General features: G+C 42.2%; 2 protein-coding genes across 3 annotated transcripts in view; both read right to left on the reverse strand.

The window, feature by feature from the left end:
• LOC144688703 (DNA-binding protein RFX2-like) overlaps positions 1-26,578 on the reverse strand; it is a 911,596-nt gene that overhangs the window by 451,958 nt on the left and 433,060 nt on the right. The window lies entirely within an intron of this gene.
• Positions 1-26,578, reverse strand: part of LOC144688700 (solute carrier family 46 member 2-like) — an 84,235-nt gene that overhangs the window by 56,009 nt on the left and 1,648 nt on the right. The window lies entirely within an intron of this gene.

Here is a 26,578-nt window from a genome sequence, read left to right on the forward strand (position 1 = left end):
TGTTCTCGATCCCAAAACTGCTCTCAATACCAAAACTGTTCTCAATCCCAAAACTGTTCTCAATCCTGAAACTGTTCTCAATCCCAAAACTGTTCTCAATCCCAGAATTGCTCTCAATCCCAAAGCTGCTTTCAATCCCACAGTTGTTCTCAATCCCAGAACTGTTCTCAATCCCAAAAGTTTTCCCAATCCCATAACTGTTCTCAATCCCAGAACTGTTCTCAATCCTGAAACTGTTCTCAATCCGAAAACTGATCGCAATCCTGAAACTGTTCTCAATCCCAAAGCTGCTCTCAATCCCAAAACTGTTCTCAATCCCAGAACTGTTCTCAATCCCGAAACTGTTATCAATCCCGAAACTGTTCTCAATCGCAGAATTGCTCTCAATCCTAAAGCTGCTTTCAATCCCAAAGCTGTTCTCAATCCCAAAACTGTTCTCAATCCCAGAATTTGTCTCAATCCCAGAAATGTTCTCAATCCCAAAACTGTTCTCAATCCCAGAATTTGTCTCAATCCCAGAACTGTTCTCGATCCCAAAACTGTTCTCAATACCAAAACTGTTCTCAATCCCAAAACTGTTCTCAATCCTGAAACTGTTCTCAGACCCAAAACTGTTCTCAATCCCAGAATTGTTCTCAATCCCAAAGCTGCTTTCAATCCCAAAACTATTCTCAATTCAAGAACTGTTCTCAATCTCAAAACTGTTCTAAATCCCAGAATTTGTCTCAATCCCAAAACTGTTCTCAATCCCAGAACTGTTCTCAATCCCAAAACTGTTCTCAATGCCAAAACTGTTCTCAATCCCAAAACTGTTCTCAATCCCAGAACTCTTCTCAATCCTAAAACTGTTCTCAATCCCAAAACTGTTCTCAATTCAGAAACTGTTCTCAATCCCAAAACTGTCCTCAACCCCAAAACTGTACTCAATCCTGAAACTGTTCTCAATCCCAAAACTGTTCTCAATTCCAAAGCTGCTCCCAATCCCAAAACTGCTCTCAATCCCAGAACTGTTCTCAATCCCGAAACTGTTCTCAATCCCGAAACTGTTCTCAATTCCAAAGCTGCTCTCAATCCCAAAACTGTTCTCAATCCTGAAACTGTTCTCAATCCCAAAACTGTTCTCAATCCCAGAACTTGTCTCAATACCAGAACCGTTCTGAATCCCAAAACTGTTCTCAATCCCAGAATTTGTCTCAATCCCAGAACTGTTCTCGATCCCAAAACTCTTCTCAATCCCAAAACTGTTCTCAATGCCAAAACTGTTCTCAATCCTGAAACTGTTCTCAATCCCAAAACTGTTCTCAATCCCAGAATTGCTCTCAATCCCAAAGGTGCTTTCAATCCCAAAGCTGTTCTCAATCCCAGAACTGTTTTCAATCCTGAAACTGTTCTCAATCCTAAAACTGATCTCAATCCTGAAACTGTTCTCAATCCCAAAGCTGCTCTCAATCCCAAAACTGCTCTCAATCCCAGAACTGTTCTCAATCCCGAAACTGTTATCAGTCCCGAAACTGTTCTCAATCGCAGAATTGCTCTCAATCCTAAAGCTGCTTTCAATCCCAAAGCTGTTCTCAATCCCAAAACTGTTCTCAATCCCAGAATTTGTCTCAATCCCAGAAATGTTCTCAATCCCAAAACTGTTCTCAATCCCAGAATTTGTCTCAATCCCAGAACTGTTCTCGATCCCAAAACTGTTCTCAATACCAAAACTGTTCTCAATCCCAAAACTGTTCTCAATCCTGAAACTGTTCTCAGACCCAAAACTGTTCTCAATCCCAGAATTGTTCTCAATCCCAAAGCTGCTTTCAATCCCAAAACTATTCTCAATTCAAGAACTGTTCTCAATCTCAAAACTGTTCTAAATCCCAGAATTTGTCTCAATCCCAAAACTGTTCTCAATCCCAGAACTGTTCTCAATACCAAAACTGTTCTCAATCCCAGAACTGTTCTCAATCCCAGAACTGTTCTCAATCCCAGAACTGTTCTCAATCCTGAAACTGTTCTCAATCCTAAAACTGTTCTCAATCCCAGAACTTGTCTCAATACCAGAACTGTTCTGAATCCCAAAACTGTTCTCAATCCCAGAATTTGTCTCAATCCCAGAACTGTTCTCGATCCCAAAACTGTTCTCAATCCCATAACTGTTCTCAATCCCAAAACTGTTCTCAATCCTGAAACTGTTCTCAATCCCAAAACTTTTCTCAATCCTGAAACTGTTCTAAATCCCAAAACTTGTCTAAATCGCAAAACTGTTCTCAATCCCAGAACTGTTCTCAATCCCAAAACTGTTCTCAATCCCAAAACTGTTCTCAATCCCAAAACTGTTCTCAATCCTGAAACTGTTCTCAATCCCAAAACTGTTCTCAATCCCAGAACTGTTCTCAATCCCAAAAATGTTCTCAATCCCAGAACTGTTCTCAATCCCAAAACTGTTCTCAATCCTGAAAATGTTCCCAATCCCAGAACTGTTCTCAATCGCAAAACTGTTCTCAATCCCAAAACTGTTCTCAATCCCAAAACTGTTCTCAATGCCAAAACTGTTCTCAATCCCAAAACTGTTCTCAATCCCAGAACTCTTCTCAATCCTAAAACTGTTCTCAATCCCAAAACTGTTCTCAATTCAGAAACTGTTCTCAATCCCAAAACTGTCCTCAACCCCAAAACTGTACTCAATCCTGAAACTGTTCTCAATCCCAAAACTGTTCTCAATCCCAAAGCTGCTCCCAATCCCAAAACTGTTCTCAATCCCAGAACTGTTCTCAATCCCGAAACTGTTCTCAATCCCGAAACTGTTCTCAATTCCAAAGCTGCTCTCAATCCCAAAACTGTTCTCAATCCTGAAACTGTTCTCAATCCCAAAACTGTTCTCAATCCCAGAACTTGTCTCAATACCAGAACCGTTCTGAATCCCAAAACTGTTCTCAATCCCAAAATTTGTCTCAATCCCAGAACTGTTCTCGATCCCAAAACTCTTCTCAATCCCAAAACTGTTCTCAATGCCAAAAATGTTCTCAATCCTGAAACTGTTCTCAATCCCAAAACTGTTCTCAATCCCATAATTGCTCTCAATCCCAAAGGTGCTTTCAATCCCAAAGCTGTTCTCAATCCCAGAACTGTTTTCAATCTCAAAACTGTTCTCAATCCCGAAACTGTTCTCAATCCTGAAACTGTTCTCAATTCCAATGCTGCTCTCAGTCCCAAAACTGTTCTCAATCCTGAAACTGTTCTCAATCCCAAAACTGTCCTCAATCCCAGAACTTGTCTCAATACCAAAAATGTTCTGAATCCCAAAACTGTTCTCAATCCCAGAATTTGTCTCAATCCCAGAACTGTTCTCGATCAAAAAACTGTTCTCAATCCTGAAACTGTTCTCAATCCCAAAACTGTTCTCAATCCCAGAATTGCTCTCAATCACAAAGCTGCTTTCAATCCCAAAGCTGTTCTCAATCCCAGAACTGTTCTCAGTCCCAAAACTGTTCTCAATCCCAGAACTGTTCTCAATCCCAGAACTGTTCTCAATCCTGAAACTGTTCTCAATCCTAAAACTGTTCTCAATCCCAAAACTGTTCTCAATCCCAAAGCTGCTGTCAATCCCAAAACTGCTGTCAATCCCAGAACTGTTCTCAATCCCGAAACTGTTATCAATCCCGAAACTGTTCTCAATCCCACAACTGTTCTCAATCCCAAAACTGTTCTAAATCCCAAAACTGTTCTCAATCCCAGAACTTGTCTCAATCCCAGAACTGTTCTCAATCCCAAAACTGTTCTCAATCCCAGCATTTGTCTCAATCCCAGAACTGTTCTCGATCCCAAAACTGTTCTCAATCCCAAAACTGTTCTCAATCCCAGAACTCTTCTCAATCCAAAAACTGTTCTCAATCCCAAAACTGTTCTCAATTCTGAAACTGTTCTCAATCCCAAAACTGTCCTCAACCCCAAAACTGTTCTTAATCCTGAAACTGTTCTCAATTCCAAAACTGTTCTCAATCCCAAAGCTGCTCCCAATCCCAAAACTGCTCTCAATCCCAGAACTGTTCTCAATCCCGAAACTGTTCTCAATCCCGAAACTGTTCTCAATCCTGAAACTGTTCTCAATCCCAAAACTGTTCTGAATCCCAGAACTTGTCTCAATACCAGAACTGTTCTGAATCCAAAAAATGTTCTCAATCCCAGAATTTGTCTCAATCCCATAACTGTTCTCGATCCCAAAACTGTTCTCAATCCCAAAACTGTTCTCAATCCCAAAACTGTTCTCAATCCTGAAACTGTTCTCAATCCCAAAACTGTTCTCAATCCCAGAATTGCTCTCAATCCCAAAGCTGCTTTCAATCCCAAAGCTGTTCTCAATCCCAGAACTGTTCTCAATCTCAAAACTGTTCTCAATCCCAAAACTGTTCTCAATCCCGAAACTGTTCTCAATTCCAAAGCTGCTCTCAATCTCAAAACTGTTCTCAATCCTGAAACTGTTCTCAATCCCAAAACTGTCCTCAATCCCTGATCTTGTCTCGATACCAGAAATGTTCTGAATCCCAAAACTGTTCTCAATCCCAGAATTTGTCTCAATCCCAGAACTGTTCTCGATTCCAAAACTGTTCTCAATCCCAAAACTGTTCTCAATCCCAAAACTGTTCTCAATCCTGAAACTGTTCTCAATTCCAAAACTGTTCTCAATCCCAGAATTGCTCTCAATCCCAAGGCTGCTTTCAATCCCAAAACTGTTCTCAATCCCAGAACTTGTCTCAATCCCTGAACTGTTCTCAATCCCAGAAATGTTCTCAATCCCAAAACTGTTCTCAATCCCAGAACTGATCTCAATCTCAGAACTGTTCTCAATCCTGAAACTGTTCTCAATCCTAAAACTGTTCTCAATCCCAGAATTTGTCTCAATCCCAGAACTGTTCTCGATCCAAAAACTGTTCTCAATCCCAAAACTGTTCTCAATCCCAAAACTGATCTCAATCCCAGAATTGCTCTCAATCCCAAAGCTGTTCTCAATCCCAAAGCTGTTCTCAATCCCAAAACTGTTCTCAATCCCAGAATTTGTCTCAATCCCAGAACTGTTCTCAATCCCAAAACTGTTCTCAATGCCAGAATTTGTCTGAATCCCAGAACTGTTCTCGATCCCAAAACTGTTCTCAATACCAAAACTGTTCTCAATCCCAAAACTGTTCTCAATCCTGAAACAGTTCTCAATCCCATAACTGTTCTCAATCCCAGATTTGCTCTCAATGCCAAAGCTGCTTTCAATCCCAAAGCTGTTCACAATCCCAGAACTGTTCTCAATCTCCAAACTGTTCTAAATCGCAGAATTTGTCTCAATCCCAAAACTGTTCTCAATCCCAGAACTGTTCTCATTCCCAAAACTGTTCTCAATCCCAGAACTGTTCTCAATCCCAAAACTGTTCTCAATCCCAAAACTGTTCTCAATCCCAGAATTGCTCTCAATCCCAAAGCTGCTTTCAATCCCGAAGCTGTTCTCAATCCCAGAACTGTTCTCAATCGCAAAACTGTTCTAAATCCCAGAATTTGTCTCAATCCCAAAACTGTTCTCAATCCCAGAAATGTTCTCAATCCCAAAACTGTTCTCAATGCCAGAACTGTTCTCAATCCCAAAACTGTTCTCAATCCCAGAACTCTTCTCAATCCTAAAACTGTTCTCAATCCCAAAACTGTTCTCAATTCTGAAACTGTTCTCAATCCCAAAACTGTCCTCAACCCCAAAACTGTTCTCAATCCTGAAACTGTTCTCAATCCCAAAACTGTTCTCAATCCCAAAGCTGCTCCCAATCCCAAAACTGCTCTCAATCCCAGAACTGTTCACAATCCCGAAACTGTTCTCAATCCCGAAACTGTTCTCAATTCCAAAGCTGCTCTCAATCCCAAAACTGTTCTCAATCCTGAAACTGTTCTCAATCCCAAAACTGTTCTCAATCCCAGAACTTGTCTCAATACCAGAACTGTTCTGAATCCCAAAACTGTTCTCAATTCCAGACCTTGTCTCAATCCCAGAACTGTTCTCAATCCCAAAACTGTTCTCAATCCCAGCATTTGTCTCAATCCCAGAACTGTTCTCGATCCCAAAACTGTTCTCAATCCCAAAACTGTTCTCAATCCCAGAATTGCTCTCAATCCCAAAGCTGCTTTCAATCCCAAAGCTGTTCTCAATCCCAAAACTGTTCTCAATCCCAGAATTTGTCTCAATCCCAGAGCTGTTCTCAATCCCAAAACTGTTCTCAATCCCAGAATTTGTCTCAATCCCAGAACTGTTCTCGATCCCAAAACTGTTCTCAATACCAAAACTGTTCTGAATCCCAAAACTTTTCTCAATCCTGAAACTGTTCTCAGACCCAAAACTGTTCTCAATCCCAGAATTGCTCTCAATCCCAAAGCTGCTTTCAATCCCAAAACTGTTCTCAATCCCAGAACTGTTCTCAATCTCAAAACTGTTCTAAATCCCAGAATTTGTCTCAATCCCAAAACTGTTCTCAATCCCAGAACTGTTCTCAATCCCAAAACTGTTCTCATTCCCAGAACTGTTCTCAATTCCAGAACTGTTCTCAATCCTGAAACTGTTCTCAATCCAAAACTGTTCTCAATCCTGAAACTGTTCTCAATCCTGAAACTGTTCTCAATCCCAAAACTGTTCTGAATCCTGAAACTGCTCTCAATCCTGAAACTGTTCTCAATCCCGAAACTGTTCTCAATCCCAAAACTGTTCTCAATCCCAGAACTGTTCTCAATCCCAAAACTGTTCTCAATCCCAAAACTGTTCTCAATCCCAGAATTGCTCTCAATCCCAAAGCTGCTATCAATCCCGAAGCTGTTCTCAATCCCAGAACTGTTCGCAATCTCAAAACTGTTCTAAATCCCAGAATTTGTCTCAATCCCAAAACTGTTCTCAATCCTGAAACTGCTCTCAATCCTGAAACTGTTCTCAATCCCGAAACTGTTCTCAATCCCAGAACTGTTCTCAATCCCAAAACTGTTCTCAATCCCAGAACTCTTCTCAATCCAAAAACTGTTCTCAATCCCAAAACTGTTCTCAATTCTGAAACTGTTCTCAATCCCAAAACTGTCCTCAACCCCAAAACTGTTCTTAATCCTGAAACTGTTCTCAATTCCAAAACTGTTCTCAATCCCAAAGCTGCTCCCAATCCCAAAACTGCTCTCAATCCCAGAACTGTTCTCAATCCCGAAACTGTTCTCAATCCCGAAACTGTTCTCAATCCTGAAACTGTTCTCAATCCCAAAACTGTTCTGAATCCCAGAACTTGTCTCAATACCAGAACTGTTCTGAATCCAAAAAATGTTCTCAATCCCAGAATTTGTCTCAATCCCATAACTGTTCTCGATCCCAAAACTGTTCTCAATCCCAAAACTGTTCTCAATCCCAAAACTGTTCTCAATCCTGAAACTGTTCTCAATCCCAAAACTGTTCTCAATCCCAGAATTGCTCTCAATCCCAAAGCTGCTTTCAATCCCAAAGCTGTTCTCAATCCCAGAACTGTTCTCAATCTCAAAACTGTTCTCAATCCCAAAACTGTTCTCAATCCCGAAACTGTTCTCAATTCCAAAGCTGCTCTCAATCTCAAAACTGTTCTCAATCCTGAAACTGTTCTCAATCCCAAAACTGTCCTCAATCCCAGATCTTGTCTCAATACCAGAAATGTTCTGAATCCCAAAACTGTTCTCAATCCCAGAATTTGTCTCAATCCCAGAACTGTTCTCGATTCCAAAACTGTACTCAATCCCAAAACTGTTCTCAATCCCAAAACTGTTCTCAATCCTGAAACTGTTCTCAGTCCCAAAACTGTTCTCAATCCCAGAATTGCTCTCAATCCCAAAGCTGCTTTCAATCCCAAAAGTGTTCTCAATCCCAGAACTGTTCTCAATCCCAGAACTGTTCTCAATCCTGAAACTGTTCTCAATCCTAAAACTGTTCTCAATCCCAGAACTGTTCTCCATCCCGAAACTGTTATCAATCCCGAAACTGTTCTCAATCCCACAACTGTTCTCAATCCCAAAACTGTTCTAAATCCCAAAACTGTTCTCAATCCCAGAACTTGTCTCAATCCCAGAATTGTTCTCAATCCCAAAACTGTTCTCAATCCCAGCATTTGTCTCAATCCCAGAACTGTTCTCGATCCCAAAACTGTTCTCAATCCCAAAACTGTTCTCAATCCCAGAATTGCTCTCAATCCCAAAGCTGCTTTCAATCCCAAAGCTGTTCTCAATCCCAAAACTGTTCTCAATCCCAGAATTTGTCTCAATCCCAGAACTGTTCTCAATCCCAAAACTGTTCTCAATCCCAGAATTTGTCTCAATCCCAGAACTGTTCTCGATCCCAAAACTGTTCTCAATACCAAAACTGTTCTCAATCCCAAAGCTATTCTCAATCCTGAAACTGTTCTCAGACCCAAAACTGTTCTCGATCCCAGAATTGGTCTCAATCCCAAAGCTGATTTCAATCCCAAAACTGTTCTCAATCCCAGAACTGTTCTCAATCTCAAAACTGTTCTAAATCCCAGAATTTGTCTCAATCCCAAAACTGTTCTCAATCCCAGAACTGTTCTCAATCCCAAAACTGTTCTCAATTCCCGAACTGTTCTCAATCCCAGAATTATTCTCAATCCTGAAACTGTTCTCAATCCCAAAACTGTTCTCAATCCTGAAACTGTTCTCAATCCTGAAACTGTTCTCAAACCCGAAACTGTTCTCAATCCTGAAAATGTTCTCATTCCCAAAACTGTTCTCTATCCTGAAACTGTTCTCAATCCCGAAACTGTTCTCAATCCCAAAACTGTTCTCAATCCCAGAACTGTTCTCAATCCCAAAACTGTTCTCAATCCCAAAACTGTTCTCAATCCCAGAATTGCTCTCAATCCCAAAGCTGCTTTCAATCCCGAAGCTGTTCTCAATCCCAGAACTGTTCGCAATCTCAAAACTGTTCTAAATCCCAGAATTTGTCTCAATCCCAAAACTGTTCTCAATCCCAGAAATGTTCTCAATCCCAAAACTGTTCTCAATCCCAGAACTGATCTCAATCCCATAACTGTTCTCAATCCTGAAACTGTTCTCAATCCTAAAACTGTTCTCAATCCTAAAACTGTTCTCAATCCTGAAACTGTTCTCAATCCCAAAACTGTCCTCAACCCCAAAACTGTTCTCAATCCTGAAAGTGTTCTCAATCCCAAAACTGTTCTCAATCCCAAATCTGCTCTCAATCCCAAAACTGCTCTCAATCCCAGAACTGTTCTCAATCCCAAAACTGTTCTCAATCCCGAAACTGTTCTCAATTCCAAAGCTGCTCTCAATCACAAAACTGTTCTCAATCCCAAAACTGTTCTAAATCCCAAAACTGTTCTCAATCCCAGAACTTGTCTCAATCCCTGAACTGTTCTCGCTCCCAAAACTGTTCTCAACCCCAGAATTTGTCTCAATCCCAGAACTGTTCTCGATCCCAAAACTGTTCTCAATCCTGAAACTGTTCTCAATCCCAAAACTGATCTCAATCCCAGAATTGCTCTCAATCCCAAAGCTGCTTTCAATCCCAAAGCTGTTCTCAATCCCAAAACTGTTCTCAATCCCAGAATTTGTCTCAATCCCAGAACTGTTCTCAATCCCAAAACTGTTCTCAATCCCAGAATTTGTCTGAATCCCAGAACTGTTCTCGATCCCAAAACTGTTCTCAATACCAAAACTGTTCTCAATCCCAAAACTGTTCTCAATCCTGAAACAGTTCTCAATCCCAAAACTGTTCTCAATCCCAGAATTGCTCTCAATCCCAAAGCTGCTTTCAATCCCGAAGCTGTTCTCAATCCCAGAACTGTTCTCAATCGCAAAACTGTTCTAAATCCCAGAATTTGTCTCACTCCCAAAACTGTTCTCAATCCCAGAAATGTTCTCAATCCCAAAACTGTTCTCAATGCCAGAACTGTTCTCAATCCCAAAACTGTTCTCAATCCCAGAACTCTTCTCAATCCTAAAACTGTTCTCAATCCCAAAACTGTTCTCAATTCTGAAACTGTTCTCAATCCCAAAACTGTCCTCAACCCCAAAACTGTTCTCAATCCTGAAACTGTTCTCAATCCCAAAACTGTTCTCAATCCCAAAGCTGCTCCCAATCCCAAAACTGCTCTCAATCCCAGAACTGTTCACAATCCCGAAACTGTTCTCAATCCCGAAACTGTTCTCAATTCCAAAGCTGCTCTCAATCCCAAAACTGTTCTCAATCCTGAAACTGTTCTCAATCCCAAAACTGTTCTCAATCCCAGAACTTGTCTCAATACCAGAACTGTTCTGAATCCCAAAACTGTTCTCAATTCCAGACCTTGTCTCAATCCCAGAACTGTTCTCAATCCCAAAACTGTTCTCAATCCCAGCATTTGTCTCAATCCCAGAACTGTTCTCGATCCCAAAACTGTTCTCAATCCCAAAACTGTTCTCAATCCCAGAATTGCTCCCAATCCCAAAGCTGCTTTCAATCCCAAAGCTGTTCTCAATCCCAAAACTGTTCTCAATCCCAGAATTTGTCTCAATCCCAGAGCTGTTCTCAATCCCAAAACTGTTCTCAATCCCAGAATTTGTCTCAATCCCAGAACTGTTCTCGATCCCAAAACTGTTCTCATTCCCAGAACTGTTCTCAATTCCAGAACTGTTCTCAATCCTGAAACTGTTCTCAATCCAAAACTGTTCTCAATCCTGAAACTGTTCTCAATAATGAAACTGTTCTCAATCCCAAAACTGTTCTGAATCCTGAAACTGCTCTCAATCCTGAAACTGTTCTCAATCCCGAAACTGTTCTCAATCCCAAAACTGTTCTCAATCCCAGAACTGTTCTCAATCCCAAAACTGTTCTCAATCCCAAAACTGTTCTCAATCCCAGAATTGCTCTCAATCCCAAAGCTGCTATCAATCCCGAAGCTGTTCTCAATCCCAGAACTGTTCGCAATCTCAAAACTGTTCTAAATCCCAGAATTTGTCTCAATCCCAAAACTGTTCTCAATCCTGAAACTGCTCTCAATCCTGAAACTGTTCTCAATCCCGAAACTGTTCTCAATCCCAGAACTGTTCTCAATCCCAAAACTGTTCTCAATCCCAGATCTGTTCTCAATCCCAGAACAGTTTTCAATCCTGAAACTGTTCTCAATCCTAAAACTGTTCTCAATCCTAAAACTGTTCTCAATCCTGAAACTATTCTCAATCCCAAAACTGTCCTCAACCCCAAAACTGTTCTCAATCCCTAAACTGTTCTCAATTCCAAAGCTGCTCTCAATCCCAAAACTGTTCTCAATCCCAGAACTGTTCTAAATCCCAAAACTGTTCTCAATCCCAGAACTTGTCTCAATCCCAGAACTGTTCTCAATCCCAAAACTGTTCTCAATCCCAGAATTTGTCTCAATTCCAGAACTGTTCCCGATCCCAAAACTGTTCTAAATCCCAAAACTGTTCTCAATCCCAGAACTTGTCTCAATCCCTGAACTGTTCTCAATCCCAGAAATGTTCTCAATCCCAAAACTGTTCTCAATCCCAGAACTGATCTCAATCTCAGAACTGTTCTCAATCCTGAAACTGTTCTCAATCCCAAAACTGTTCTCAATCCCAGAATTTGTCTCAATCCCAGAACTGTTCTCGATCCAAAAACTGTTCTCAATCCCAAAACTGTTCTCAATCCCAAAACTGTTCTCAATCCTGAAACTGTTCTCAATCCCAAAACTGATCTCAATCCCAGAATTGCTCTCAATCCCAAAGCTGTTCTCAATCCCAAAGCTGTTCTCAATCCCAAAACTGTTCTCAATCCCAGAATTTGTCTCAATCCCAGAACTGTTCTCAATCCCAAAACTGTTCTCAATGCCAGAATTTGTCTGAATCCCAGAACTGTTCTCGATCCCAAAACTGTTCTCAATACCAAAACTGTTCTCAATCCCAAAACTGTTCTCAATCCTGAAACAGTTCTCAATCCCATAACTGTTCTCAATCCCAGATTTGCTCTCAATGCCAAAGCTGCTTTCAATCCCAAAGCTGTTCACAATCCCAGAACTGTTCTCAATCTCCAAACTGTTCTAAATCGCAGAATTTGTCTCAATCCCAAAACTGTTCTCAATCCCAGAACTGTTCTCATTCCCAAAACTGTTCTCAATCCCAGAACTGTTCTCAATCCCAAAACTGTTCTCAATCCCAAAACTGTTCTCAATCCCAGAATTGCTCTCAATCCCAAAGCTGCTTTCAATCCCGAAGCTGTTCTCAATCCCAGAACTGTTCTCAATCGCAAAACTGTTCTAAATCCCAGAATTTGTCTCAATCCCAAAACTGTTCTCAATCCCAGAAATGTTCTCAATCCCAGAACTGTTCTCAATCGCAAAACTGTTCTAAATCCCAGAATTTGTCTCAATCCCAAAACTGTTCTCAATCCCAGAAATGTTCTCAATCCCAAAACTGTTCTCAATGCCAGAACTGTTCTCAATCCCAAAACTGTTCTCAATCCCAGAACTCTTCTCAATCCTAAAACTGTTCTCAACCCCAAAACTGTTCTCAATCCTGAAACTGTTCTCAATCCCAAAACTGTTCTCAATCCCAAAGCTGCTCCCAATCCCAAAACTGCTCTCAATCCCAGAACTGTTCACAATCCCGAAACTGTTCTCAATCCCGAAACTGTTCTCAATTCCAAAGCTGCTCTCAATCCCAAAACTGTTCTCAATCCTGAAACTGTTCTCAATCCCAAAACTGTTCTCAATCCCAGAACTTGTCTCAATACCAGAACTGTTCTGAATCCCAAAACTGTTCTCAATTCCAGACCTTGTCTCAATCCCAGAACTGTTCTCAATCCCAAAACTGTTCTCAATCCCAGCATTTGTCTCAATCCCAGAACTGTTCTCGATCCCAAAACTGTTCTCAATCCCAAAACTGTTCTCAATCCCAGAATTGCTCTCAATCCCAAAGCTGCTTTCAATCCCAAAGCTGTTCTCAATCCCAAAACTGTTCTCAATCCCAGAATTTGTCTCAATCCCAGAGCTGTTCTCAATCCCAAAACTGTTCTCAATCCCAGAATTTGTCTCAATCCCAGAACTGTTCTCGATCCCAAAACTGTTCTCAATACCAAAACTGTTCTGAATCCCAAAACTTTTCTCAATCCTGAAACTGTTCTCAGACCCAAAACTGTTCTCAATCCCAGAATTGCTCTCAATCCCAAAGCTGCTTTCAATCCCAAAACTGTTCTCAATCCCAGAACTGTTCTCAATCTCAAAACTGTTCTAAATCCCAGAATTTGTCTCAATCCCAAAACTGTTCTCAATCCCAGAACTGTTCTCAATCCCAAAACTGTTCTCATTCCCAGAACTGTTCTCAATTCCAGAACTGTTCTCAATCCTGAAACTGTTCTCAATCCAAAACTGTTCTCAATCCTGAAACTGTTCTCAATCCTGAAACTGTTCTCAATCCCAAAACTGTTCTGAATCCTGAAACTGCTCTCAATCCTGAAACTGTTCTCAATCCCGAAACTGTTCTCAATCCCAAAACTGTTCTCAATCCCAGAACTGTTCTCAATCCCAAAACTGTTCTCAATCCCAAAACTGTTCTCAATCCCAGAATTGCTCTCAATCCCAAAGCTGCTATCAATCCCGAAGCTGTTCTCAATCCCAGAACTGTTCGCAATCTCAAAACTGTTCTAAATCCCAGAATTTGTCTCAATCCCAAAACTGTTCTCAATCCTGAAACTGCTCTCAATCCTGAAACTGTTCTCAATCCCGAAACTGTTCTCAATCCCAGAACTGTTCTCAATCCCAAAACTGTTCTCAATCCCAGAACTCTTCTCAATCCAAAAACTGTTCTCAATCCCAAAACTGTTCTCAATTCTGAAACTGTTCTCAATCCCAAAACTGTCCTCAACCCCAAAACTGTTCTTAATCCTGAAACTGTTCTCAATTCCAAAACTGTTCTCAATCCCAAAGCTGCTCCCAATCCCAAAACTGTTCTCAATCCCAGAACTGTTCTCAATCCCGAAACTGTTCTCAATCCCGAAACTGTTCTCAATCCTGAAACTGTTCTCAATCCCAAAACTGTTCTGAATCCCAGAACTTGTCTCAATACCAGAACTGTTCTGAATCCAAAAAATGTTCTCAATCCCAGAATTTGTCTCAATCCCATAACTGTTCTCGATCCCAAAACTGTTCTCAATCCCAAAACTGTTCTCAATCCCAAAACTGTTCTCAATCCTGAAACTGTTCTCAATCCCAAAACTGTTCTCAATCCCAGAATTGCTCTCAATCCCAAAGCTGCTTTCAATCCCAAAGCTGTTCTCAATCCCAGAACTGTTCTCAATCTCAAAACTGTTCTCAATCCCAAAACTGTTCTCAATCCCGAAACTGTTCTCAATTCCAAAGCTGCTCTCAATCTCAAAACTGTTCTCAATCCTGAAACTGTTCTCAATCCCAAAACTGTCCTCAATCCCAGATCTTGTCTCAATACCAGAAATGTTCTGAATCCCAAAACTGTTCTCAATCCCAGAATTTGTCTCAATCCCAGAACTGTTCTCGATTCCAAAACTGTACTCAATCCCAAAACTGTTCTCAATCCCAAAACTGTTCTCAATCCTGAAACTGTTCTCAGTCCCAAAACTGTTCTCAATCCCAGAATTGCTCTCAATCCCAAAGCTGCTTTCAATCCCAAAACTGTTCTCAATCCCAGAACTGTTCTCAATCCCAGAACTGTTCTCAATCCTGAAACTGTTCTCAATCCTAAAACTGTTCTCAATCCCAGAACTGTTCTCCATCCCGAAACTGTTATCAATCCCGAAACTGTTCTCAATCCCACAACTGTTCTCAATCCCAAAACTGTTCTAAATCCCAAAACTGTTCTCAATCCCAGAACTTGTCTCAATCCCAGAATTGTTCTCAATCCCAAAACTGTTCTCAATCCCAGATCTGTTCTCAATCCCAGAACTGTTTTCAATCCTGAAACTGTTCTCAATCCTAAAACTGTTCTCAATCCTAAAACTGTTCTCAATCCTGAAACTGTTCTCAATCCCAAAACTGTCCTCAACCCCAAAACTGTTCTCAATCCCTAAACTGTTCTCAATTCCAAAGCTGCTCTCAATCCCAAAACTGTTCTCAATCCCAGAACTGTTCTAAATCCCAAAACTGTTCTCAATCCCAGAACTTGTCTCAATCCCAGAACTGTTCTCAATCCCAAAACTGTTCTCAATCCCAGAATTTGTCTCAATTCCAGAACTGTTCCCGATCCCAAAACTGTTCTCAATCCCAAAACTGTTCTCAATCCCAAAACTGTTCTCAATCCTGAAACTGTTCTCAATCCCAAAACTGTTCTCAATCCCTGATTTGCTCTCAATCCCAAAGCTGCTTTCAATCCCAAAGCTGTTCTCAATCCCAAAACTGTTCTCAATCCCAGAATTTGTCTCAATCCCAGAACTGTTCTCAATCCCAAATCTGTTCTCAATCCCAGAATTTGTCTCAATCCCAGAACTGTTCTCGATCCCAAAACTGTTCTCAATACCAAAACTGTTCTCAATACGAAAACTGTTCTCAATCCTGAAACTGTTCTCAATCCCATAACTGTTCTCAATCCCAGAATTGCTCTCAATCCCAAAGCTGCTTTCAATCCCAAAGCTGTTCTCAATCCCAGAACTGTTCTCAATCTCAAAACTGTTCTAAATCCCAGAATTTGTCTCAATCCCAAAACTGTTCTCAATCCCAGAACTGTTCTCAATCCCAAAACTGTTCTCAATCCCAGAACTGTTCTCAATCCCAGAACTGTTCTCAATCCTGAAACTGTTCTCAATCCCAAAACTGTTCTCAATCCTGAAACTGTTCTCAATCCTGAAACTGTTCTCAATCCCGAAACTGTTCTCAATCCTGAAACTGTTCTCAATCCCAAAACTGTTCTCAATCCTGAAACTGCTCTCAATCCTGAAACTGTTCTCAATCCCAAAACTGTTCTCAATCCTGAAAATGTTCTCAATCCCAGAACTGTTCTCAATCCCAAAACTGTTCTCAATCCCAGAACTGTTCTCAATCCCAAAACTGTTCTCAATCCCAGAACTGTTCTCAATCCCAGAACTGTTCTCAATCCTGAAACTGTTCTCAATCCCGAAACTTTTCTCAATCCTGAAACTGCTCTCAATCCTGAAACTGTTCTCAATCCCGAAACTGTTCTCAATCCCAAAACTGTTCTCAATCCCGAAACCGTTCTCAATCCCAGAACTGTTCTCAATCCCAGAACTGTTCTCAATCCTGAAACTGTTCTCAATCCTGAAACTGTTCTCAATCCTGAAAATGTTCTCAATCCCAGAACTGTTCTCAATCCCAAAACTGTTCTCAATCCCAGAACTGTTCTCAATCCCAAAACTGTTCTCAATCCCAAAACTGTTCTCAATCCCGAAACCATTCTCAATCCCAGAACTGTTCTCAATCCCAGAACTGTTCTCAATCCCAGAACTGTTCTCAATCCTGAAACTGTTCTCAATCCTGAAACTGTTCTCAATCCCAAAACTGTTCTCAATCCTGAAACTGTTCTCAATCCTGAAACTGTTCTCAATCCCTGAACTGTTCTCAATCCCAAAACTGTTCTCAATTCTGAAACTGTTCTCAATCCCAAAACTGTTCTCAAACCTAGAAGTGTTCTCAATCCCGAAACTGTTCTCAATCCTGAAACTGTTCTCAATCCCAGAATTGTTCTCAATCCCAAAACTGTTCTCAATCCCAGAACTGTTCTCAATCCCGAAACTGTTCTCAATCCCTGAACTGCTCTACATCAGAAGAAATATGAGCAGGAGTAGGAGCAGAAATGTGAAGTGATTTATTTTGGATGGAAGAACATGGAGAGACATTATAAAATAAAGTGTACAGCTCTAAAGGGGATGCAGGAGCAGATGGACCTGGGTGTTTATGTTCATACATCATTGAAGGTGGCAGGGCAGGTTGACAGTGCAGTTCATAAAGCATACAGTATCCTGGGCTTTAATTATATTGGTAGAGCACAAGAGCTATTGCTGAACTTGTATAACAGTGAACACTGGTTCTGCCTCAGCTGGAGCATTGCACCAATTCTGGGCGCTGCACTTTACGAGGGATCTGAAGGTATCGGAGAGAGTGGGGAAAAGATTCATGAGAATGATTCCAGGGATGAGGAACTTCATAGATAGAGGAAGTTGTAGATATCTACACTTTGTAGCTAGATTGGAGAAGTTGGGACTGTTTTCCTTGAAGAAGAGAAGGTTGAGAGGAGATTTGATAGGGGTATTCAAAATCATGAGGGGGTCTGGTCAGAGATAGGACTGTTCCTTAAGGTGGAAGGATCAAGAATGGGAGGACACAGTTTTAAGTAATTGGCAAAAGAAGCAACGATGGCATGAGGGGAATTTTTTCACACAGCAAGTGGTTAGGACCTGGAATGCACTGCCTGAGTGTGGAGGAGGCAGGTTCAATTGAAGCTTTCAAAAGGGGAACATTCACTCCCTTCACCACCAACGCACAGTAGCAGCAGTGTGTCCCACCTACAAGATGCACTGCAGGAATTCACCAAGGCCCCTTCAACAACACCTTCCAAACCCACTACCAATACCATCTAGAAGGACAAGGGTAGCAGATACATGGGAACACCACCACCTGGAAGTCCCCCTTCAAGTCACTCACCATCCTGACTTGGAAATATATCACCGTTACTTCACTATCATTGGGTCAAAATCCTGGAACTCCCTCCCTAACAGCACTGTGGGTACACCTACACCACATGGACTGCAGCGGTTCAAGAAGGCAGCTCACCACCACCTTCTCAAGGGCAGCTAGGGATGGGCAATAAATGCTGGCCCAGCCAGCAAAGCCCACATCCCATGAATGAATTTTTAAAAATTAGACTGTTATCTGAAAAGGAAGAAGGTGCAGGGTTACAGGGGGAAGGTGGGGAACTGGTACAAGGTGAAATGTTCATTTGGAGAGCTAGCACAGACATGATGGGCCGAATAGCCTCCTTCTGTGCTGTAATGATTCTGTGATTTGACTCTTTGAGCCTGTTCCACCATTCAACAAGATCATGGTTCAACTATCTCAACTCCACCTTGTCACAATATCCCCATTAATTATGAATTATCCTTCATTAATTCCCTTAGTGCCTAAAAATCTATAACTTTTGGTCTTGAATCTACTCAACGGCTGAGCATCAGAAGCCCTCTGGGGTAGAGAATTCCAAAGATTCACAACCCTTCGAATTAAGACATTTCTCCTCATCTCAGTCCCAAATCACCCCTTATTCTGAGACTGTGGCCCTGTGTTCTAGACTCGCCAGCCAGGGCAATACATTTTCTCAGCATCTACCCTGTTAAACCCCTCAGAATTAGATCACCTCTCCTAACCTCCAGGGACTATAGGCCAAATTTACTCAATCTCTCCTCATAGAACAATCCCCCCTCCCCCCACCCAGGAGTCAGTCTAATGAAGCTTCATTGCACTCCCTCATGGACAAGTTCTTCCTTATAAGGAGAGCAAAATTTCACACAGTACTCCAAGTGTGGTCTCTGTATTGTAGTAAGATTTCATTACTCTTAAATTCCAATCCTGATAACAAAAACTAACATACCATTTGCATTCCTAAATGCTTGCTGTAACTGCATGTTAACTTTCTGTGAAACATGTACAAGGACAACCGGGTCCCTCTGAATGCAAACCTTATCCAAATTCTCATTATTTAAAAGAAATTCTACTTTTTTCTTCCTGTTCAAGTGGATAATTTCACACTTCGTCACATTCTATTCCACCTACCATGTTCTCCCCACTTGCCCAGCCTGTCTCTGCCCCTCTGCAGCCTCTTTGAGTTTTCCTCACCACTTTCCTAAATAACTTTATTTTGTCAACAAATTGGATATGTAACACTCAGCAGATTCATCTAAACCATTGATATAAACTGTAAAAAGCTAAGGCCCCAAGTACAGATCTTTGCAGCAATCCGTTAGTTATACTCTGCCGACCTGAAAATGACCTGATTATTCCTACTCTCTGTTTTCTGTCCATTAACCAATTCTCAATCCATATTACCCCAATTCTATGAGTCCCAATTTTGTGAAATAGCCTCTTGTGTAGCACCTTATTAAATGTTTTTTTTGAAAACCCATATCCACAATAGCTACCCTGATAGTTTTTTTTAATTCATTTATTGGATGTGAGTGTCGCTGGCTGGGCCAGCATTTATTACCCATCCCTAGTTGCCCTTGAGAAGGTGGTGAGTTATACCCGAAAACTCTTAACAGTTTGTCAAACACAATTTCCTTTTCATAAATCCATGTTGACTCTGTGTAATTGTATTATGATTTTCTAAGTGCCCTGTGACATAATCTCAGGAGAAGGGGCAGCCCATTTAAGACTATGGCTGGAATTTTCCGGCCCTGTTGGCATCAGGCATCATGGCGGGTGGGGCGGGGGGAGCAATATCCACTCCACCCATCAATGACGGGCCATGTTTCCCACCGCTGCACGTCGGGAACCTAGTTTCAATACTTTAGCATCTCACTATAAGAGCTGCTGGCTGGAATCTTTCCCCGTGCTGGATCATCACCAACATGTTTCACAACTGTACATAAACACTGTGCACCTGGCGGGCTGCACCTCACTTGGGACTTCGAGGTTTGTTTACCTACCTTGCTTTGGGCAGCACTCGTGGTCATCAGCGCCAGGCTTCGCAGGCAGCACCACATCACTCTTAGAGGTGCTCACGGGCAGGGCTCTACCTACCAGACTAGCCGTAAAGTGGGGGGGGCTTTTCAACAGCTGCAGGACTAGGGCCTGCTTGGGGAAGGGGGAGATGTGACCTCAGGCAAAGGAAGAGGCTGCAGGGCGAGGACTGTACTGGGGAATGGGGGGTATCCCAGAGTGTGTTGGTGGGAGGTGGGGGGCACATGTTGATCTGTGCAAGTGGCCTCAGGATGGTGAGGGCTGAGGAGGCAGTCTCCAGAGGAGATGAGCCCAGATGGAAATGTGAGGGTGTGTGTGAGAGAGTGAGTGGTGATGCGCCTTCAACTGGCAGTGAGTGAGATGCCAGTGAATGTGTGATGGGCTTGCGAGTGTGTGAGTTTAGAGTGATGAGATGGTTGCTTTACCCTGGGGGCATGGATGAGATCATTCATCTGGTTTATGCACTGGATGGCCGACCTCTTGTGTGCAGCATTGGCACTGACCACCACTGCCACTACTTCCCAAGCAGGAGTGGTGAGACTGATGGGCCTCCTGTGGCCAGAGCGGGGGGGTAGAGGACATTGTGGCTGGCCCCCACAGTGTCCAGGAGGTGTCCCAGGGATGCATCACTGAATCAGGGGCCTGCACTCTTGGTTTTTGGGGTCATGTCGTCACTGGAGCAGTCCTGGGCTGCAAGCACAGCTGCAGTTTAAATATGGTGCCCTGCATGAAGAGGCGGTGAGCTAACAACATGGCGGGCAAACCGGAGGCGTGTTTCCTATGACTGCATAATTAATGAGGTGGAACTGGGACAAAATGGCGCGAAAACCCACCATTGCAGCCGGCGGGTAAAACGCCCTTTATCCCGCCCGCTACTGCACTTAGTGTAAATCTGGGACGATTCTGCCCTATGTCCCTTTATTTTAGACTCATCAGCCAGGGGAAACATTTTATCCACATCCAGTCTGTCACACCCTGTAAGAATTTTGTAAGTTTCAATGAGGTCACCCCTCATTCTTCAAAACTCTAGAGAATACAGGCCCAGTCTCCTCAACATCTCCCCAATCTCTCCTCATAAACCTATTCTGCCATCCCAGGGATTAATCCAGAGAGCCTCCATTGCACTTCCTCCATGGTAAGTATGTCCTTCCTTAGATAAGGAGATCAAAACTGGACACAATACTCCAGGTTCGATCTCACCAAGGCGCTATACAATTGCAGTAAGACATCCTTACCCTTGTACTCAAATCCCCTTGTGATGAAGGCCAACATACCATTTGCCTTCCTAATTTCTTGCTGTACCTGCATGTTAGCTTTTAGTGACTTATGAACAAGGACATCCAGGTCCCTTTGGACATCAACATTCCCAATCTCTCAGAAAGACAGTATTTCTTAAATGGTGAGAGAAAAGACAGAAAGACAGTATTTCTTAAATGGTGTCTTTTCTACCAAAGTGGATAACTTAACACTTATTCAAATTATATTCCATCTGCCATGCTCTTGCCCACTCACTTAGCCTGTCTAAATCCCCTTGAAACCTCCATGCATCCTCCTCACAACTTACATTCCCACCCAGTTTGGTGTCATCAGCAAATTTGAAAATATTACATTTGGCCCCCGCATCCAAATCATTTATATAGATTGTGAACTGCTGTGGCCCCAGCACCGATCATTGCAGTACCCCACTAGTAACAGTCTGCCACCCCGAGAATGACCCATTTATTCCTACTCTGTTTTCTGTCTGTTAACCAATTCTCAACCTATGCTAGTATAGTACCCCAATCCCATTTTATTTACTAACCTCCTGTGTGGGACCTTGCCAAAAGTGCCTTCTGAAAATCCAAATAAACAGCATCCATTGGTTCTCCTTTATGAAGGGATATCCTCAAAAAACTTCAACACATTTGTCAAACATGATTTCCCTCATAAATCCATGTTGGGTCTGCACATTTTAGCATTCTTTTCTAAATGTCCAGTTATCACAATAGGTTCTAACATTTTCCCGACTACTGACGTCAAACTAACAGGTTTGTAGTTCTCCATCCTCCCTCTTCCTCCCTTCTTAAATTACTGGGGTTACATTTGCAACTATCCAGTCTGCAGTAACCTTTCCAGAATCTGAAGAATTCTGAAAGATAGCCACCAATGCATCCACTATCTCTGTAGCCACCTCCTTCAACACTCTGGGATGAAGCTCATTTGGTCCAGGGGATTTATCAACTTTCAATTCAAGTAACTTTTCAAGAACTACCTCTTTACTAACACTAATTTCTTTTAGTTTGTCAGTTTCACAAGTTCTTTGGTCACTTAGTATTTCTGGGAGATTTTCTGTATTTTCTTCCATGAAGACAGATGCAAAGTAACTCAGCAGGTCTGGCAGCATCTGTGGAGAGAGAAACAGAGTTAATGTTTTGAGTCTGTATATAGACTCTGTTTCTCTCTCCACAGGTGCTGCCAGATCTGCAGAGTTTTTCCAGCATTCTTTGTTTTTATTTCAGATTTCCAGCATCCACAGTAACTTTGTTTTCATTGATGCAAAGTAATTGTTTAGTTTCTCCACCATTTCCCTGTTCTCCATTATAAATTCTCCTATCTCCACCTGTAATGGACCCACATTTGTCCGAGCTAATCTTTTTCTTTTCACATACCAAAAGAAGCTTTTACAGTCAGACTTTATGTTCCTCACTAATTTGCATTCATATTCTCTTTTCCCTTTCTTAATCAGTTTCCTGGTCCATCTTTGCTGGGTTCTAAATTGCTCCCAATCCTCAAGCTTACCACTTTTTCTGGCATCCTTATAAGTCATTTCCTTTGATCTAATGCAATCTTTAACTTCTTTCATTAACCATGGTTGATTTGCCTTACACTTTGGGTATTTGTGCCTTAGAAGAATGCATATCTGTTGCAGACCATGTAGTATTTCTTTAAATACTAGCCATTGCCTGTCTAACGCCAAATCTTTCAGTATATTTTCCCATCCACTATTGCCAACTTGCCCCTCATACCTTCAAAATTTCCTTTCTTCAGATTTAAGACCCTAGTTTCAGAACAAACTATATCACATTCAAACTTAATGCAAAATTCCATCATATTATGATCACTATTTCCCAAATGCTTCTTTACAGCAAGGTTATTATTATACCTCTCTCATTACACAACACTAAACCCAAAATAGCCCGATCCATAGTTGGCTCCTGAACGTACTGCTCCAGAAACCCATCTCATAGACACTCCAGGAATCCATCTTCCACAGCATTAGTACTAATTTGGTTCACCCAGTCTGTGTGTAAATTGAAGTCGGCCATTATTACTGTATTACCAATGTTACATGCATCTCTAATTCCCTGATTTATACCATGCCCAACATTACCTCTACAGTTTGGTGACCTATAAAAACTCCCACCAATGCTTGCTGCCCCTTGTTGTTTCTCCGGTCAAACTAATTCTACATCTTGATCCTTCAACCTAAGGTCCGCTCTCACTAATGTACTGATCTCATCCCTTATGAAGAGTGCTACCCCATCTCCTTTGGATATTCAGTTCCCAATTTTGGTCACTCTGTAGCCACGTCTCGGTAACAAAAATTAAATCATTCCCATTTACCTCAATTAGTGCATTGAAATCATCAACCTTTTAGCTAATGCTAAATGTATTCAGATAGAATGCCTTTAATTCTGCTTTTTTAACTTTATTCTCTATTCTGATCCTATTTGATGCTTCCCTATGCTTCGTCTGTCTTCTATTTTTGCTTTCTACTTTTCTACTTCCTTTTGCCAGTTTTGCTTCTCTCCAATCTGAGCTCCCCCTTAGATTCCCACCCCTCCTGCCAATCGAGTTTAAACCGTCCCCACCAGCACTAGTGAATCTCCCTGCAAGGATGTCAGTCCCAGTCCTGGTAAGATGCAGCCTGTCCATCTTGTTCAGGTCCCATCTGGCCCAGAACTAGTCCCAATGCCTCAGAAATCTGATGCCCTCCCTCCTTTACCAGTTCACCAGCCACGTGCCCAATCGCTCAATTCGCCTACTTCTATGCTCACTAGCACATCAGACTGGAAGTTATCCTGAGATTACTGCTTTAGAGGTCCTGCTTTTGAATCTCCTTCCTAGCTCCCCGAAATCTGCTTTCACGACCTCCTGTCCCTTCCAAACTGTCATTGGTACTTACGCGGACCACTACCTCTGGCTGTTCACCCTCCCCTAGAACAAAGTCCTGCAGCCGTTCCACAACATCCTTGACTCTGGAACCAGGGTGGCAACACCATCATGGAGTCATGTTTATGGCTGCAGAAGCTACTGTCTGTTCCCCAAGTAACGAATCCCCTATCATTACTGCTGTTCCCCATTTCTTCCTCTCCTCCTGTACAGCTGAGCCACCCGTGGTGCCACGAATTTGGCTCTGACTGCACTCCTCAAGGAACCAATGCCTTCACCAGCATCCAAAATGAAAAACCAATTAGCGAGAGGGACCTCAGTCTCCTGCACTACCTGCCTGGTTCTCTTGGGCTGCCTTACAGTCACCCATTCCCTTTCTGCCCTCATGTCACTAACCTGCGTTGTGACCACCTCTCTGAATGTGCTATCCACGTAGCTCCCAGCCTCACTGATGTGCCAGTGACTCCAGCTGCTGCTTGAGCTCTGAAACCTGGAGCTCAAGGGCAGAATTTTCTGCCTGCCGGGCTGGTGGGCCTGACTCAATCTCCGGCGGGCGGGGAGACGATCCCTGCTAGAGAAGTGGGCCCCGCTGCCATTTTACGCCAATTAAGGCCTGCCCAGCGTGACGTCCAGTTGGAAGCACTATACGCTTCCTTTGCGAGCGGAGGGGATTCCCCAAAAGCGAGAGTGCACTCTTTCTCGCTTGTGCACGAAAGAGTGCACATCTCCCTGAGGCAAAGTGCAGCCTCAGGGAGATCACTTCCACTTTTAAAAATATTAAAAATAGAAAAAAAATTCCCTAACATGTCCCCCTCATGTGACAATGTCACATGAAATGGGACATGTTCATAATTAACATCATAACTTTATTAAAAATGTTAAAACCCTGCATGAAACCTCATCCCGCCTGTGGATGAGGTTTCATGTGTTTTCTATTGCCCACCAGGGCTCCTGGCCTGCCCGCCAACCTTAAGGTTGGATGGGCAGGTCCTTTAATTGTATAATTGATCCTGTCAATGGCCTCAGTTGGCCATTGACAGGTCAGCGGGCGCACAGCTGATTTTGCTGCACCCCCGCCTTCCTGAAAATTTAAATGGGGCGGGATGATGTTGGGGGTTCTGCCCGACGTTATCCCGCATCGGCGAGTGGGCCCCGCCCCTTGCTCGCTGACAGCAAAATTCTGCCCTTCTGCAGCTGTTGATGCTTTCTGCACATGTGGTCATCTAGGTCACTGCAAGTGTCCACAACTTTCCACATACTACAGGACACACATTGAAAGTGAATGAGCGGCCTGCCATGCCTTACCTTTACTTCACTTACATTAACTTTATTTTATTTGATTTACTTATATGAACTTTTTTTTACTTAGCTTTAACTTAATAAACTTCACAATTGTGATAAACCTTACTAGTACTGATAAATCTGACTAATACAGTTTAGCTACAGTTTAACACTTCATGTTTTTCTAATTTCCACACCCTCCTTAAGGAGGTAGAATGTTTTGCCCATCCCTAATTGCCCTGGAACTGAGTGGCTTACTAGACTATTTCAGAGGGCAATTAAGAGTCAACCACATTGCTGTGGGTCTGGAGTCACATGTAGGCCAGACCAGGTAAGGAGAGCAAATTTCCTTCCCTAAAGGATATTAGTGAACCAGATCAGTTTTTACAACAATCAATGATAGTTCCATGGTAGCCATTACTGAAACTAGCTTTATAATCCAGACCTTATTAATTGAATTTAAATTCCACCAGCTGCCATGGTGGGATTTGAACCCATATCCCAGAGCATTAGCCTGGAGCTCTGAGTTACTAGCCCAGTGACATTACCACTGCACCACCATCTTCCCAAATAGCTTTGCCAGATACTTAATGAGGTACAAAAAAGGCTTTCTTTCCCTAGATTTGTTCTGTAACGTTTAGATGTAAATTTATAGATGGAAGATCATTCAAAATTTTAGCAGAAACAAACTTCAGAATTTTGAACAGAGTGTTTGAGGTTTTTTTAAAATCTGAGTTTCCTCATTGCTTAGTCACAGGGTTCTGATTTATGACTGTTTTAGGAATATTGAGTTAATCTCTGAGTGAAATGAATTTACATAAATACCTCTTGAAATCCTGAAACGTTTGCAGCATCAGCCAGATTAATGATTCAATGATGAGTATTTGACCAATATTTGAATATGTGACCTCAAACTTGCCTTTTTATTCATTCTCAGAATGTAGCAATACTGACAAGGCCAGCTCCCATTGGCTTATCTGAATTACCTCAAGGAAATTAAAAGTCAACCATACAAAAGAACCTGTGTTTCACAACCTCAGGATGATTCAATGCACTTTACAGCCACTGAAGGACTTTGGAACTAAAGTCACTCTTACAATGTAGGAAAAACATAGCATATGGGACTGGAGTAACCTGGAGACCAGTCAGAATCACAGAATCACACAGTGCAGAAGAGGCCCTTTGGCCCATTGAGTCTGCACCAACACGTGAGAAAACCTGACCTACCTAATCCCATTTACCAGCACTTGGCCCATAGCCTTGAATGTTATGACATACAGCCAAGGGAAGGGTGGCAGATTCCCATCTCTGGAGGACATCAGTTGATTTTTGACAACATTCTCGCAGTGTCTCACTGCTAACCCACAAATTACAAAATTCACTGACTTCAAGTTTGGACTTGCACTCACAACCACAAGGATTATTAATCCAGTAACATTCGCACTGGGCTAGTGTACTGGGCTAGGTTAGGG

The sequence above is a fragment of the Cetorhinus maximus genome, chromosome 13 (assembly GCF_964194155.1).
Source record: "Cetorhinus maximus chromosome 13, sCetMax3.hap1.1, whole genome shotgun sequence".
In the NCBI taxonomy this organism is placed as follows: Eukaryota; Metazoa; Chordata; class Chondrichthyes; order Lamniformes; family Cetorhinidae; genus Cetorhinus; species Cetorhinus maximus.